The 18,111-nt window shown below is 44.1% G+C and overlaps 1 protein-coding gene across 3 annotated transcripts in view; it reads right to left on the reverse strand.

Annotated features, from left to right (window-relative positions):
• The window catches only part of efnb1 (ephrin-B1), a 271,423-nt gene that overhangs the window by 64,777 nt on the left and 188,535 nt on the right, over positions 1-18,111 (reverse strand). The window lies entirely within an intron of this gene.

Genomic DNA, 18,111 nt, shown 5'->3' on the forward strand with positions numbered 1-18,111 from the left:
ACCAGGAACCAGATGGGGTCTTCAAAGGGTTCAGAGGCCCCCAGGTGCATGCCCTTTGAACAAGATGATACCCTGGCACGACTGGTGCCACCTGGGCACACTGGCACAGCCAGCCTGACCCCCTGGCAGTGCCACCTGGGTGCCAGTCTGGCACTGCCAGGAACACATGCCAGGATGCCAGGTTCGCACTGCCAATGTACCTAGCTGGCATGGTAGCGATCGGGCCAGGTGGGTGTTGGGGGCCCATTGTGCATTGGGGCTTGGGGGTGGTTGGGGATCACTTAGAGGGCTCCAGAGATCGGGGTGCCATCTCTCTTGCTACACTGAGTTCCAGCGAGCGGAGCTCCTCAGTGCACAAAACGAGGCGATATGCAGCCTCACCGCACGTTCTCAGCTTAGACCTGCTATCTAACATGAGTGCCGTCTTATAGTGTTATACTTCCCGGTGCTGCGATCGCCAGGAAACACACAGCTAAATGCACTCACTATGGGACTTTGTTTCCATTTAGTTAAATCACACCCCTAGTTTTCATAAGATACAGTCAAACACAGATGTCTGCATATGTTGCATATGGAAAGTGATGACATGTTGAATCAAGCATTTCCATATGATCTGGGCCCAAAACGTATGAAGGTGTGAGTGAAGGAATACATGCAGATTAAAGTGAGGGGTGTAACGGACATGACAATACTTCATGGGCATCAATGGAGCACAATTCAAGAACTTTAACACTGAGGGAAGGTGATTACAAGTTGCAAACATGCTTAGTTCAATGGAAAAGGCATGCTTTGCTCCAGTGACCTTGTCAAACCTGGCACTACCATTATACTTTTGCCAGCAGTCAGTTGTTCACTGAGTTGCCCTGACCACCTGTTGCCATTGCTGTTGTGCTGTTCCTCTTGTCAGATAATGTTACCATATACTAGAAAGTGATTCTTCCTCCCCCTAAATTCATATCAGCAAACCTCCTGTAGCTGTGTCCTTGAATCCAGAGTTTCTCAATCCTCTGGTAAGTTAAAAGACATTTCTAGGCTGGATAAGTTTCAAAATTGCTTTAAAAAAACAATGTTTGGTACATATCCCCTTCCTCTGTTCCAGGCCGTTAAATCCTGCAAAGTACTCCGTTAACACAATGTTTACAATGCCTCTCGTGACAAAGCTCCCAAAACAGGGCATTCCTGATGCCAGGGGATCACCCATATTTTTCACATTTGGCTAGCCACAGTAATTCCAGTCGGGGCAAGCATTTAGCTGATGGGTGCAAGTCAAGTGCTGCCATTTTTCTCTACTTGGTCATTAATATGAGCAGAAAATCTAGGCTGAACTGCATTGTCTAAGACGGGACGAATGTCAAATCCAGTGAGCTACTGGAAAACGCACTATGGGTCAGTTGGAGTAGAGAAAGATAAAATTAAATTGAAATGTTTGGCCTTGCAGCAGAAAAGAAAACAGAACAATCCAGGGCTCAGCGTTACCTACTCAGCATCATTGTTATCTGAAAAGTCCATTAAGGATTCAAGCAACATCGCTCTCGGGTGCTCCTAAGAGCCTCCGTGCCTGAAACTATTGATTAACAAGACAGAAGGGCAGAGTTTATAAAAACCAGTCAAGGCTAATGATGCAGACACTTCTCAGTCCCAGCGTCACACAACCTCTCCTCGTTTATTCTCTCCATTCAGCTCATGTCCCTAACATAAAACAGATGAGGTGACTTGCCTCACACCATTTCTGCCACAGAAGTACAGGGACACATTTCAGGAATAACAGATCCCAGCTGCATTCGATATGCTTCTGGCATCATTCTGTGCCAGCCAAGTTTTTGAGAAATAGAGAGACTCAGGAGAGAAATCTGATAGTGTTCGTAAGTGTAAAAAAAACTGTATCAGATAGAATTTTGTTTTTTGTTCCACTAAAAATCCCGCATTAACTGACAGATAGAGTCTCGTTGCTGGGAGTGTATTATAGGCCCCCAAACAGTCAGGGAGAGATAGAAGAGCAGATATGGAGGAAAATCTCAGAGAAATGTAAAAAGAAGAGGGTAATAATAGTAGGTGATTTCAACTTCCCCAATATTAATTGGCATAGGCAGAATGTGAAAGACTTGAGAGGACGAAATTCTTTAAGTGCATCAAGGAGAGGTTTTTGAGCTAGCACATAGAACGTCATACAAGTAAGGGAGCGATACTTGGCTTAATTTTAGGGAATTAAGTCAGGCAAGTGGTAGAAGTGTCAGTGGGGGAGCATTTTGGTAATAGTGACCATAACTTAGTAAGATTTAAGGTAGCTATGGAAAAGGACCGAGATTGACTGGAAATAAAGGTTTGAATTGGGGGAAGGCAGATTTTAATAGGATAAGACAGGATCTAGCCAAAGGTGACTGGGAACAGCTACTAAGAGGAAGATCCACATCAGAGCTGTGGGACTCATTCAAAAAGGAAATAGAGAGAGTACAAAGCCAACATTTCCCCCTAAAGGTAAAGAGTGAAAAGTGCGGAGAACCTTGGATGTCAAGGGAAATATAGGATTGGATAAGGAAAAAAAAGGGAGACTTATAGCAGATACAGGGGACTGAAAACAGTGGGTGCCTTAGAGGAATATAGAAAGTGCAGGCGTGTATTAAAAAATAAATGAGGATAGCAAGAGGGGGCATGAAAAAAATACTGGCGGGCAAAATAAAGATTAATTAATCCCAAAGTGTTTTTTAAGCATATTGTGAACATGAGGGTAACCAGGAAAAGATTAGGGCCCATTGAGGACCAAAGTGGCAACCTGTGTGAGGAGCCAAAAGACCTTAATGAGGTATTAAATGAGTATTTTGCATTTGTGTTCACTATGGAGAAGGACAATATAGGTATAGGAAACGGAGGGAACTATAATATAATTGAACAGATTAGCATAGAGAGGGAGGAAATGGTTTTAGCCGCATAAAAAAATGGGCAAATACCCAGGATCAGGTGAGATGTATCCTAGGCTGCTGTGTGAGGCAAGGGAGGAAATTGCAGGGGCTCTGACACTAATTTTCAAATCCTCTTTGGCCACAGCTGAGGTGCCAAAGGGGTGGAGAACAGCTAACATGGTATTATATAAGAACGGAAGTAGGTAAAAACAAGGTAATTATAGGCCAGTGAGTCTAACATCAGTGTGAGGGAAATTACTGGAAAGAATTCTGAGGGACAGAATTAATCTCCACTTAGAGAGGCAAGGATTAATCAAGGATAGTCAGCATGGCTTTGTCAAGGGGAGATCATGTCCAACAAATTTGATAGAATTTTTAGAGGAGGTGACTAAGTGTGCAGAGGAGGGCAATGCAGTTGATGTCATCTACGTGAACTTCATTAAGGCTTTTGACAAGGTCCCGCTGGGAGACTGATCAAGAAGGTAAGAGCCCATCTGATCCAGGGCAATTTGGCAAATTGGATCCAAAATTAGCTTAGTGGCAGAGTCAGAGGGTGTTGGTTGAAGGTTGTTTTTGTGAATGGGAGCCTGTGTCCAGTGGTGTACTGCAGGGATCAGTGCTGGATCCCTTGCTTGTTGAGTACATTAATGATCTAGATAGGAATGTGAGGGTTGTAATCAGTAAGTTTGCAGATGACACAAAATATGGTGGTGTGGTAAAAGGCGAAGTAGAAAGCCTTAGGTTAGCGGGTGATATAGATGGGCTGGTCAGATGGGCAGAACAGTGGCAAATGGAATTTAATCCTGAAAAGTGTGATCTGATGCTTTTTGGGAGGACGAACAAAGCAAGGGAATACACAATGAACAGTAAGATGCTGGGAAATACAGAGGACCAGAGGACCTTGGAGTCCATATGTACCTAAAAGCAGCAGGTCAGGTAGATAAATTGTTAAAAAGGCATATGGGATTTTTAGCCTTTATTAGCCAAGACAAAGAATATCAGAGCAGGGAGGTTATGATGAAGCTGTATAAACACTTATTAGGCCACAGCTAGAGTACTGTGTGAAGTTTTGGTCACCACACTATGTGATTGCACTAAAAAGGGTGTTGCCTGGGATGGAGTGTTTCAGCTATGAAGAGAGGTTGGCTTGGCTGGGATTTTTCTCCTTCAAGCATAGAAGGCTGAGGGAGGATCTGATGTGGTGTATAATATCATGAAGGACATAGATTGCGTAGAGGGGTCAATAACCAGGGGGCATTGATTTCAGGTAATGGGCAGGAGATTTAGACGGGATTTGAGGCAAAGTCTTTTCACACAAAGGTGGTGGAAATCTGAAACTCACTGCCTGAAAGGGTGATAGGGGTGGGAGCCCTCGCAGCAATTAAGAAACATTTAGATGAGCACTTGAAATGCCATAGTATACAGGGCTACTGACCAAATGCTGGAAAATGGGATTAGAATACATAGGTGCTTGATGGCCGGGACGGCCAGATGTGCCGAAGGGCCTTTCTCGGTGCTGTATTTTTCAAAATAAATTTAGAGTACCCAATTATTTTTTTCCAATTAAGGGGCAATTTAGTGTGGCCAATCCACCTAACCTGCACATATTTGGGTTGTGGGGGTGAAACTCCCGCAGACATGGGAAGAATTTGCGAACTCCATACAGTGACCCGGGGCCAGGATCGAACCCGGGTCCTCAGCGCTGTAGGCAGCAGTGCTAACAACTGCACCCCAGTGCTCTTTGCTTTTCCGTGTTGTATGATCCGATGACCATCACATGTTAGCTCAGTGACAGTAGATACAAGGATACTATGGTAAATGCATTGCTGATTGTGGAAACGAACGTGTATGAACTTTGTGATATCCAGTATAATTGAATAATCTCCCAGCACCCAATGCTTAAGCTCATACAAGAGGTATGACCAATTGGGTGAAGTATAAAGAGGTGGCTAGCAGCTGTGAAATTGCATCTCTGCCAGAGTCAGTCATTTCAGGAGAGGAACGCAGAACAGACTTAAAGAAATAAATTAAGATATCCAGGAGCACAGCTGCATTCATGAAAATCATGCATAACTGTATTTTCTTTCTTACATTCTGTACAGATGGGTCAATTTAAGTTTTACTAAATGTAGATACTACATCATTTAGCAATGAATCCTAACTCTGTAACATGACACGTTCCAATTCAAATCTAATACTAATAGAAACATGGTTCAACTCAAACCTAAACACTAACAGGGCATGATTGTTCTCTTGGTATATTTTGAGGTCACTATCCAACTCACATTACATGCTCAGAGATTACAGACTAACTCAAAGCTGATGCCAAGGACACAGCTGAATTGAATGCTCACAACTATAAAGCACCCCAATTGCTGCTCTGACTGGATCAGCTGCATCAGCACAGGCAATGGATCAAACCTGAGCCCTTCTTGGTAATCCACAGAACTCATGGAATTATTTGCTCTTGGTGTTTTAATCCTGCACAGTGATATTTTCACATCTGTTTACGGTTTTAAATCTTTTTTTTTAAAAAACTTAAAATATCTGGAAGTAAACAGAAGATTAAACAGCAATTTTGCATCAAGAGACACGCAGAGCTTGTTGATACACAAGACCAAGGACACAGACTGTGCAAATGGGTCCACATTGCAACCAAGAAGAAAGGTTTACAGATAGAGGTTGAAATGAACAACAGGTGAAATGGCATGTTAAGTTCCCTTTTCTTGGTCCTAACATATTCTGCATTTCCAAATACAAAACATACTGAATACAACACAGTGGTGAGGACTTTTACCATGTTCATTCTTGGCAGGGAAACACTTTTTTGCCCAATTTAAATACGGCCATAGATTTCAAGATACTGAAGTATTTCCCTTGGAGTAAAATATCTTATTTATAACATCATCCTGACCTAGTTGTTATCACTGAGTCACATGGGAGAATTTGACCTCTGAATTCACATGAGAAGTAGAATTAATTTCATCCATTTATGCCACATTTCAAGCTTCAGCACTCTTTATATTGTTTAAATATTGTCTTTTTCCTCCATCTATAGGCGCTGACTCTTCTGGAATATCTAATAATGTTCACATGCAAGTATAGGAGGTCATTCTACTGTTGGAGGTTGACTGAAAGCATTCAGTAACTGCGCGAGATGCTGTCCTCAGATGATGAGCAAACTTTCCAACAGGGGTCACTATTAAGAAATTAGGAGCAAGATCACTGACTGATTTTTCACCTCTAGTCACAGCACACTGAGTCTCCAACTCTTGTCCTGGTCAAAATCGACTCACAGCATTGGCAATTGAAACTGGAGGACTTTCTTGGACCCTGGGTTCAGGGCGGGATTTTCTGCCTGCCCATCCTCCATGGCGGCGGCGGCGAGCCATTGGCCTTGGGTGGGATCTTCTCGTGCCACTGAAGTCAACCCTTCACAGCGGTTTTCCCAGCTCTGGGACGGGCGGGCAAGTCACACACAAGAGGCTAATGACTCACTGCATCCGGGGAGGAAAATCCTACCCTAACCAGGCAGTGCAGATATTCATCCCTACAAAAAGGGGGCGAGATTTTCTAATAATGGAGCTATGTCCCCACGCCGGAGTGAAAACCAGTGCCAACGACTCCGGCGACAGCCGCCCCCGAATGTGAGAAATGATCACCTTTTCAAGGGGCTAGGTTACCGCTGGAGAGGCCCCCGCAGCTCCAGCCGGCACAGAACGGCCCCCCACAAGTCCGCGCATGCGCGGAACGGCCGGTGTATTTGACTCTGAATTTGACTCTGATACTTCGTTATACTTGCTGATTTACAACTCACATTTATCCTTGATTCTTGGTGACTGATGCAAGCATTTGAAGTCCTGAATCGCATATACTGGAGAAGGAGCAAGATGATGAGTGCATGAGAAGGGTTAATGGAGATAGCAGTGGCAGCTGAAACCCGCACATTGAGTCAGTTAATTAAAAAAAAAAAATTTAGAGTACCCAATTCATTTTTTCCAATTAAGGAGCAATTTAGCGTGGCCAATCCACCTACCCTGCACATCTTTGTGTTGTGGGGACGAAACCCACGCAAACACAGGGAGAATGTGCAAACCACACGGACAGTGACCTAGAGCCGGGATTGAACCTGGGACCTCGGCGCCGTGAGGCAGCGGGGCTAATCCACTGCGCCACTGTGCTGCCCTGAATCAGTTAATTTTAACAGATAATGGCACAAACAGAATTGGCACCTATTAGGAGCAGCATTGTGACAAGGATTTAATTGAACTGAAAGAATGGGCACGTGAATTACTCACACTTCAACTTGAACTTTCATAAATATCTCAAATTACAATGATAGATATTGTCCTTCGAAATCTGGGTTACATTGAATACAGTACTTTGCACTGTGTAACATTAAAGTGAAATTAGTGGTTAAGGGTTAATCAAGGGGTGGTTGTAGAAATTTAAAGAAATCAATTAAGGGCGTCTCACAAGATTATTATTGCAGAATGTTACAATATATATTGATAAGTTTGATTTCCCTGTCCTGAATTGATATCAATGCATAAAGTAAGTCCGGTGATAGAGCAAGAAAGGTGACAAGATACGTCCAGACAATTTCACCTTTCCAGCTTGAAAGAGAGAGTGTGACAGTGGAATACAGTGGTTGGATGTGGGAGAACTTTTTCAATATAGAAAAGGGTATTAACATTCAAAGTCGGCCCAGATTTCAACTTCACTGAGAGTTATGCATTAGATTTCAGTGACCTATACAGGCATGGCAGAGCCTGACATTTAAACTGTTTTCAGCAAAGTGTTTTTGATGTACAGGAGAAGAAAATGTCAACCTGCACACTCATCTCTGCTGGATGTTCTGCTGCTAATTTCCAAAAACATGACAGACGTTTCAGAGTGTGGTGTGAATTAACAGGTGTTCTATTATTAGCAAGTACTAGTACCAGGAGGCACTGTTCCATTGATGCAGGCGATAAGTTCAGATTGAAGAGAATAATCTATCTCAGAAAGTACAGAATAACAAAGATCATTGGAACAACAAAGCCCCAACCCTTTCACAAACCATGTATAATCTATACCATCATGGACTTGACACACCAATGTAATCCTCTGAATGAAAGATCTATATAAAGATTATCTGATAATTAAAGATAATTGAGCACAACTCTGAGGTATCCATCAATCAATAGACTTCCAATATTCAAATTGGACCGACTGCTCAGCACAGAGAACATCTTCTCTCTTCCTGGGCTGCACATCAACAAGAGTAATGGGATGCTTCGTTGCTACATACCTGGGGAACAGCAAGGCAATTTTTTGTAAGGGTGGTGATGAATGTTCTTACAAAAGCTTTTGACTCAATGATAGCTCTATAATAAGGTTCTGGTGCATGTAGGATCAATGTGGGGTTTAGTACAGTACTTCCCACACAGTGATGTAAGAAGGCTCATAACCCAGAGTCAGTGTGAGCAAGGAGTGTATGGATCTAAGCATGGAGACAGCTCCTAACTTGTATAGTTTGCTGTGCACGTGTAAATAGTTCTAGTAGTTGATAAAGGTTTACAGTTAACCTACAGAACACTATGGACATTTCTTGAAGATATATCAATCCGTAACCAAGACCATCCCATCATGGTGGCAGCAATGGGATTAAAAACCCAGAACCTCGCTAAAATGGAGAGACAAACCAAAATGCTGGAAGGCTGAGAAAAATTCAACAAAGCGTTCCGACCAGAAAAGCAGCTCCGAGAAAAACAGCTCCGAAAGAAGCAAAGGTGCAGAGAAATAAATTGCCAGAAAATGCCCCAGATAAAGGCCTGGGTGAGGGAGGCCGAGGTATAAAATTCCTTACTGTAGCAGAAGACTCCATTGACTCGCCTTTGAAAGTCCAGCTTCAGCATGCAGAACCTGCATCGGTGAGCTAAAACTGTAGGTTGCAACAAATCCTGAGAACTCTTTCAATTAATTCAATGTCAGAAGAGCTGTTTGAAAGAAACCCATCACTAAAACCCAATCCCCGACTTAGAGTTTGAAAAAGTGGCATCTGAGCTCATCCGAAAGATAAAAAGAGAATCAATTAATTAAATGTTTCAGAAACGTTGTGACTGCTCAGCTCAGTAAAAAAACAAGCAGAAGCTCCAATTCAACTGACTTAACAGACAGTGAACAGCTAAACAAAAACTTTGCAGGTAGCTAATGCGGCCAGCCATTGTTAAAGAAAAATTAAATAAGAGCTCCATCACTAGAAAGTCACAAGAAAGAATGAGGACCAACCTTGATCTTATCAGATTAATACTGCAGAGGGCACGGTGAAGTGAAACAGGAAGAGCGTGCACCCTATTCCTAGATCAGCTGCTCCCACTGCACAGTAGAGATCTACCAACAAAGATACCCAGATACCAACTCAACCTCGAGACCAACAGGAAGAATCAGCAATAATAGAGCCCACCACTCCTCCGACAGAACTGCAAATGTGATATGGAAATGTTATCAGGCTTCTAGATCGCCTGAAGCTTCAAATTCAAGGACTTATGAAAGATGGTTTAGTGATAATGTGGTAATAGTACTAATGTAACAATAGTGATAATGCAGCAATAGTGATAATGTAGTAATAGTGATAATGTAGCAATAGTGATAATGTAGTAATAGTGATAATGTAGCAATAGTGATAAAGTAGTCACGACAATGTAGAGATGTAGGACTGATAACAATGCAAGACATGAAGTAAACTCATATAACTCCAAATACAAAAGACTTGGTGGAGGTGTAGTATAAGAGTTTGGTACACACAGGGTTAATGGGGGGCGGAGTACAGTACCGACCACACAGTGATGTAAGAAGGCACATGACTCAGACCCAGAGTCAATCTGGGGTTGAGTTGACAACTGTACAGATCTAAGCATGGAGTCGGCTCTTAGCTTCCCCTTTTACTGAGCATGTGTAAAAAGTTCTAGTTGTTAATAAAGACTGACAGTTACCCTACAGAAGACTACATAAACTTCTTTAAGACATGCCAATCTATAACCAACACCGTCCCAATAATAGCCAAGTTTATCAAAGGGTGAATATTCCCCTGTTTGCAGATAATAGTTAAAATAGGATATTTTTGAATACAAATTCAAAATGTCCATGGCTTAAAGATCTGAATAGAAATTTACAGCATGTGTTGTGTAATGTACATCAGAAAATAACCAGACTTTCCTTCCAGTTGGGGCACACAGTGAGAAACTCAGCCAACTCTTCATGACTTTTTTGATTAAAGGAAGCCGACTGTCAGTAGCAGTCCCTAGTCAGGGATGGACATCTCATTATGAATTCCTTTTTTTAAAAATGGAAATCTATGGCCTTACAATGTAAGTTTGCAAGATTGCACAGTTGTGTTTTGCAGTGTCCAAAACTATGGTTGCTGTTTTGATGCCTAAATGACACTGGTTTCATGTGCACTTACTCCTGCAGTGGCCTGCATTGACAACTCAGTGAGGATATCACTGACGTGAGCCAGAAATATGCTGAAGAAGCAGATTGTGATCTCGGTTAGCGTGTAATGCTGAATTGACGCCAGTGTTGTCAACTTTGACCATGTCATTGTAGCTAACACCCCTCTTAAACACACACAACTGAAAAAAAACATTCAGCAGCTTTGAAAGGGACCAACAATTGGCAGGTAGTAGCTGATTTAGTTCTATCAGCTCTGTTTGAATTTCTGGAAGTGCTTGGTGGTTGCAAAGTTAGTTACAGTTGGCGAAAATTGACACGGTTTGGTTGTGACTACAGGATTCTGTTGATATTGTGGGATTTGATGATGGTAATGCCATTGAATGTCAAGGGGAAATGCTTTAACCCTCTCTTGTTGGAGATGGCCATTACTCAGTATTTGTGTGGCATAAGAGTTACTTTCTACTTAACAGCCCAAGCCTGGATGTTGTCCAGGTCTTGCTGCATATTGATATGGACTGCTTCAGTATTTGAGGAGTTGCAAATGGTGCTGAATATTGTGCAATCATCAGTAAACATCCCCACTTCTAACTTTATGATATAAGGAAGGTCATAGATGAAGTAGCTGAAAGTGGTTACACATAGGACATTATCTTGAGAAATGCATGTAGTGATGTCCTCCAACAATCATAACCATCTTCCTTTGTACTGGTATGACTTGTGATGAATAGTGGAATTTCTGATATATTGTATTATATGTATTTGGTGCAGTAAGGGTTAAGAGCCTGGGTTAGTGTGTGTTTGACTGCTGCAGTAGTGTTTTTAGAAATCCTGGTGTTAAAGGTTTTGGGAGCTTGTGGTGCAATTAAGGCATCATAAAAGCTTGGGCTAATGGAGTTTTGTTTGGGTTAAGGGGGTTCCCGGTGGGATTAGATACATGGGGCTGGATTCTTCCTCGGCGGGATCCTCCACTTCGCCGGCAGCGCACTCACGCCTGCGGATTTCCCGATGGCGTGCGAGTGCCCACAATGGGAAATCCCATTGGCCAGTTGGCGGGACGGAGCGTCCTGCTGCCAGAGGGGGCATGCCGCACTAGAAAATGGGTGCAGCGGAATGGAGAATCCCGGCCATGATGTTTCAACTTGTTAAAATTATGTAATTAATGGGAGGGGCTAGAGTACCAGGCATTTTTCAGAAAAGCAGTTTAGTTTTAGTTCTGGAGTTAAACTATGAAGTTCAGCTAGAGATTCTGCATTGTTCTGACGAGGCTAAGTCTCTTTCTTTAAAGCAGTGTCCAAAGATCTCTCTTTCTCAAAGTAGAGCATCTAGACTTCTCTGTGCAGCAGGTATTTCTGAGTGCTAACTGTATTTGAAAATGGATTGAGAGCTGAGATGGTTTTGTTGTTTGAGTGGGAATAAAGGTAGCAAGTAAGGGTTATTGTGTCACTGTATTGATTAGCATTGTTTAAGGAGTCATTGTAAGCTAATGTTCTTGTGTGATGTTAGATATTGTAATACTGTGATAGTAATAAAGTTTGTTTTAACATACTATATCCCTATTTTGCATGAAATCACTCCTGGAATGAAGTATCCTTTCCTCACAGTGTTACAAAATTAAAATAAAATATTTGGGTATCTGTCCAGTATCCTAGCCACTGTTGGGGTCTGATCTGGGATCGTAATAGACTCTAACAAGTGGAGTGTTTTCTCACTGATTCCCATTGACATCAGTTTTGTTAGAGCCACATTCAGTCAAATGCTACCTTGATGTCAAAGGCAGTCATTCTCAGCTCTTCTATCCAAGTTTGAACCATGGCTGTAATGAGGTCAGGAGCCGAGTGACCCTGGCAAAATTGGTTGCAGTGGTGGTATTTGAGCTTGTGTCCAGTGATATTACCACAATGTCACCATAGGTGAAAGCCATTGTATAAATACAAGCTCAATTTTATTATCTACAGTAAAATATTGTTTTGCTCTAGAGCCTTCAGGTTTTCCTCACATCCCCGATCTTAACTGGTGCGGTTGAGGTGCTACTGGATTGGATTGGATTTTGTTTATTGTCACGTGTACCGAGGTACAGTGAAAAGTATTTTTCTGGAGCAGCTCAACAGATCATTAAGTACATGGGAAGAAAAGGGAATAAAAGAAAATACATTAAAGGGCAACACAAGATATACAATGTAACTACATAAGCACCGGCATCGGATGAAGCATACAGGGGTGTAGTGTTAATGAGGTCAGTCCATAAGAGGGTCATTTAGGAGTCTGGTGACAGTGGGGAAGAACTGTTTTTGAGTCTGTTCGTGTGTGTTCTCAGGCTTCTGTATCTCCTGCCCGATGGAAGAAGTTGGAAGAGTGAGTAAGCCGGGTGGGAGGGATCTTTGATTATTCTGCCCGCTTTCCCCAGGCAGCGGGAGGTGTAGATGGAGTCAATGGATGGGAGGCAGGTTCGTGTGATGGACTGGGTGATGTTTACGACTCTCTGAAGTTTCTTGCGGTCCTGGGCCGAGCAGTTGCCATACCAGGCTGTGATGCAGCCCAATAGGATGCTTTCTATGGTGCATCTGTAAAAGTTGGTAAGGGTTAATGTGGACATGCCGAATTTCCTTAGTTTCCTGAGGAAGTACAGGCGCTGTTGTGCTTTCTTGGTGGTAGCGTCGACGTGGGTGGACCAGGACAGATTTTTGGAGATGTGCACCCCTAGGAATTTGAAACTGCTACCCATCTCCACCTCGGCCCCGTTGATGTTGACAGGGGTGCGTACAGTACTTTGCTTCCTGAAGTCAATGACCAGCTCTTTAGTTTTGCTGGCATTGAGGGAGAGATTGTTGTCGCTACACCACCCCACTAGGTTCTCCATCTTCCTCCTGTATTCTGACTCTTTGTTATTCGAGATCCGGCCCATTATGGTCGTATCGTCAGCAAACTTGTAGATGGAGTTGGAACCAAGTTTTGCCACGCAGTCGTGTGTGTACAGGGAGCTAATTACATAGCCTTGCGGGGCCCCGGTATTGAGGACTATTGTGGAGGAGGTGTTGTTGTTCATTCTTACTGATTGTGGCCTGTTGGTCAGAAAATCGAGGATCCAGTTGGAGAGTGGGGAGCCAAGTCCTAGGTTTTGGAGCTTTGATATGAGCTTGGCTGGGATTATGGTGTTGAAGGCAGAGCTGTAGTCAATAAATAGGAGTCTGATGTAGGAGTCCTTGTTTTCGAGATGCTCTCGGGATGAGTGTAGGGCCAGGGATATGGCATCTGATGTGGACCGGTTGCAATGGTATGTGAATTGCAGTGGATCAAGGCGTTCTGGGAGTATGGAGGTGATGCGCTTCATGATCAACCTCTCGAAGCACTTCATTACGACTGAAGTCAGGGCTACCGGACGGTAGTCATTGAGGCACGTTGCCTGGTTCTTCTTTGGTAGCGGTATGATGGTGGTCTTCTTGAAGCAGGTGGGGACCTCGGAGTGGAGTGGGGACAGGTTAAAGATGTCTATGAATACCTCTGCCAGCTGGTACGCACAGGCTCTGAGTGCACGATCAGGGATCCCGTCAGGGCCCATCGCCTTCCGAGGGTTCACTTTCAGGAAGGCCGATCTGACATCGGAAGCTGTGATGGTGGGTATGGGTGAATTATGGGCTGCTGGGGCACTCGACAGCGGACTGTTGGTTACCTGCTCGAACCGAGCATAGAATGCATTGAGTTCATCAGGGAGGGGTGCGCTGCTGCCAGAGATACTGCTCGGCTTCGCTTTGTAGCCCATTATGTTGTTTAGTCCTTGCCACAACCGCCGAGAGTCTGTCTGTGACTCTAGCTTGGTTTGATATTCTCTCTTGGCATCTCGGATGGCTTTGCAGAGGTCGTACCTGGATTTCTTGTACAGGTCAGGGTCATCTGCCTTGAACACCTCAGATCTGTCCTTCAGTAGGGAGTCAATCTCGCGATTGAGCCATGGTTTCCGGTTGGGGAACGCACGTACTGTTTTCTTTGGCACGCAGTCGTCCACACATTTGCTGATGAAGTCTGTGACGGTGGTGGCATACTCATTTAAATTGGTCGCTGAGTTCTTAAATATGGACCAGTCCACTGTCTCTAAGCAGTCACGTAAGTGCTCTCCTGTCTCCTCGGACCAGCACTGCACAACCTTCTTAGCTGGATTCTCCCGCTTGAGTTTCTGCTTGTATGCCGGGAGAAGGAGCACTGTCTTATGGTCTGATTTCCCGAAGTGCGGTCGGGGGATGGAACGGTAGGCGCCCTTGATTTTTGAGTAGCAGTGGTCAAGAGTGTTGTTGCCCCTGGTGGGACAGGCGATGTCCTGGCCATCATTTGTTCCTGTTTGTGATCACTGTGCAGTAACCTCTGCTGGAAAATACTTTACCCTGACGAATGAGTGTGGATGGATGAGGCTAAAGCTGTGGTATCCGTAAAATAGTTGTCACTTACTGTCCAGATTGGAACAGGAAGGATGGGCCAAGGATTGGCCAGGCAACAATCCTAAATGTTTATGCATAGGTTGTGAGTGTTGGAAGACAATTTTACGATTGGGAAGGGTGGGGGGAGGGCAACATAGCCAAGCCTAAACATGCCACGGCAGCACAGTGGTTAGCCCTGTTGCTTCACAGCGCCAGGAACATAGAACATAGAACAGTACAACACAGTACAGGTCCTTCAGCCCACGATATTGTGCCGACCATTTATCCTAATCTAAGATCAATCTAACCTCCACCCCTTCAATTTACTGCTGTCCATGTGCCTGTTTAAGAGTCGCTTAAATGTCCCTAATGACTCTGACTCCACCACCTCTGCTGGCAGTGCATTCCACATACCCACCACTCTGTGTAAAGAACCTACCTCTGACATCTCCCCTATACCTTCCTCCAATCACCGTAAAATGATGTCCCCTCGTGACAGCCATTTCCACCCTGGGGAAAAGTCTCTGGCTATCCACTCTATCCATGCCTCTCATCACCTTGTACACCTCTATCAAGTCACCTCTCTGCCTTCTTTGCTCCAGTGAGAAAAGCCCCAGCTCCCTCAACCTTTCTTCATAAGACATGCCCTCCAGTCCAGGCAGCATTCTGGTGAATCTCCTCTGTACCCTCTCCAAAGCATCCACATCCTTCCTATAATGTGGCAACCTGAACTGGACACAATATTCCAAGTGTGGTCTAACTAGAGTTTTATAAAGCTGCAGCAAAACCTCGCGGCTCTTAAACCCAATCCCCCTGTTGATGAAAGCCAACACACCATACGCCTTCTTAACAACCCTATCAACCTGGGTGGCAACTTTGAGGGATCTATGTACGTGGACCCCAAGATCCCTCTGTTCCTCCACACTTCCAAGAATCCTGCCTTTAACCCTGTATTAAGCATTCAAATTCGACCTTCCAAAATGAATCACTTCACATTTATCAAGGTTGAACTCCATCTGCCACTTCGCAGCCCAGCTCTGCATCCTGTCAATGAACTGTTGTAACCTGCAACAACCCTCAACACTATCTACAACTCCACCAACCTTTGTGTCATCGGCAAACTTACTAACTTACCCTTCCACTTCCTCATCCAAGTCATTTATAAAAACCACAAAGAGCAGAGGTGCCAGAACAGATCCTTGCGGGACACCACTGGTCACCGACCTCCAGGCGGAATACTTTCCATCCACTACCACTCGCTGTCTTCTTTCGGCCAGCCAATTCTGTATCCAGACAGCCAAATTGTTCTGTATCCCATGCCCCCTAGCTTTCTGAATGAGCCTACCATGGGGAACCTTATCAAATGTCTTACTGAAATCCAGATACACCACACCCACTTCCCGACCTTCATCAATGTGTCTCGTCACATCCTCAAAGAATTCAATGATGCTTGTGAGGCATGACCTGCCCCTCACAAAGCCATGCTAACTATCTTTAATCAAACTATGTTTTTCTAAATAATCATAAATCCTATCTCTCAGAATCCTTTCCAATATTTTGCTCACCACAGATATAAGACTGATGGGTCTGTAATTCCCAGGGATTTCCCTATTCTCTTTCTTGAATAGGGGAACAACATTCGCCTCCCTCCAATCATCCGGTACTACTCCAGCGGAGAGTGAGGACGCAAAGATTATCGCCAATGGCGCAGCAATCTCCTCCCTCGCTTCCCGTAGTAGCCTTGGGTATATCCTGTCAGGCCCAGGGGACTTACCTATCCTGATGCTTTTCAAAATTTCCAGCACATCCTCCTTCTTAATATCAACCTGTTTGAGTCTATTAACCTGGTTCACACTGTTCTCATGGGCAACAGGGTCCCTCTCTCTAGTGAATACTGAAGCAAAGTATTCATTTAGGGCCTCCCCCATCTCTTCAGACTCTAGGCACAAGTTCCCTTCACTATCCCTGATCGACCCTACTCTCACTCTGATCATCCTCTTATTTCTCACATAAGTGCAGAATGCCTTGGGGTTTTCCCTAATTCCTCCCGCCAGGGCTTTTTCATGCCGCCTTCTAGCTCTCCTTAGTCCGTTTTTGAGTTCCTTCCTAGCTACCTTGTAACCCTCTTGAGCCGAGTCAGATCCTTGCTTCCTCAACCTTACGTAAGCTTCCTTCCTCCTCTTGACTAGGAGCTCCACTTCTCTTGTCATCCAAGATTCCTTCACCTTACCATTCCTTCCTCGTCTCAGTGGACAAAACAATTCAGCACTCGCAGCAAGTGCTTCTTAAACAATCCCCACATTATTGTTGTGCATTTCCCCAAGAACAATTGTTTCCACTTTATGTTCCTCAGCTCCTGTCTAATGGCAGTGTAATTTCCCCTCCCCCAATTAAATACTTTCCCATGACTCTTGCTTGTTTCCCGGCTTGGGTCACAGTCTGCACATTCTCCCGTTTCTGCGTGGGTTTTCTCCGGGTGCTCCGGTTTCCTCCCACAAGTCCCGAAAGACGTGCTTGTTAGATGAATTGGACATTCTGAATTCCCCCTCAGTGTACCCAAACAGGCGCCGTAGTGTGGTGACTAGGGGATTTGGGGGCGGCACGGTAGCACAGTGCTTAGCACTGCTGCTTCACAGCTCCAGGGTCCCAGGTTCGATTCCTGACTTGGGTCACTGTCTGTGCGGAGTCTGGACGTTCTCCCTGTGTCTGCGTAGGTTTCCTCCAAGTGCTCCAGTTTCCTCCTACAGTCCAAAGATGTGAAGGTTAGGCAGATTGGCCATGCCAAATTGCCCTTAGTGTCCAAAAAGGGTAGGTGGGGTTACGGGGATAGAGTGGAGCTTAAGTGGGGCGCTCTTTCCAAGGGCTGGTGTGGACTTGATGTGCCAAATGGCTTCCTTCTGCACTGTAAATGCTATGTAAATTCTATGTAAACCTGCACAAAAACAGCAACTTGCACCTTTAATATTGTAAACTGTTTCAAAGTGTTTCACAATAGTATTAATCTCACAAACTTTGACGCCAAAATACAAAGGATATGTTTGGACAGGCAACCAACAATTTAAAGAGGTCGGTTTTAAAGAGGACTTAAAAAAAAAACGGAGAAAAGAGTTAGGAAAGTTTAGGAAGAGAATTCCAAAACTTAGCATCTAGACATCTGATGGTAAAGCGATTAAAGTTAGAACTGCACTCATCTGATATTAACATATTCAAAATGCACACAAATTCATTTTTCCACATCGAAGTACAAGGGAGTATTCAGGAGAGGGGATCCTTCTTGTTGTTCTCCCCTCTCCGCTGCATGGACACTGATTTGAGTTGGAGCACCCAAATGTTGCCGCGGCTGAGGTTAACTAGCTCAGTACCAGGAGGTG

The sequence above is a fragment of the Scyliorhinus torazame genome, chromosome 5 (genome assembly GCF_047496885.1).
Source record: "Scyliorhinus torazame isolate Kashiwa2021f chromosome 5, sScyTor2.1, whole genome shotgun sequence".
NCBI lineage: Eukaryota > Metazoa > Chordata > Chondrichthyes > Carcharhiniformes > Scyliorhinidae > Scyliorhinus > Scyliorhinus torazame.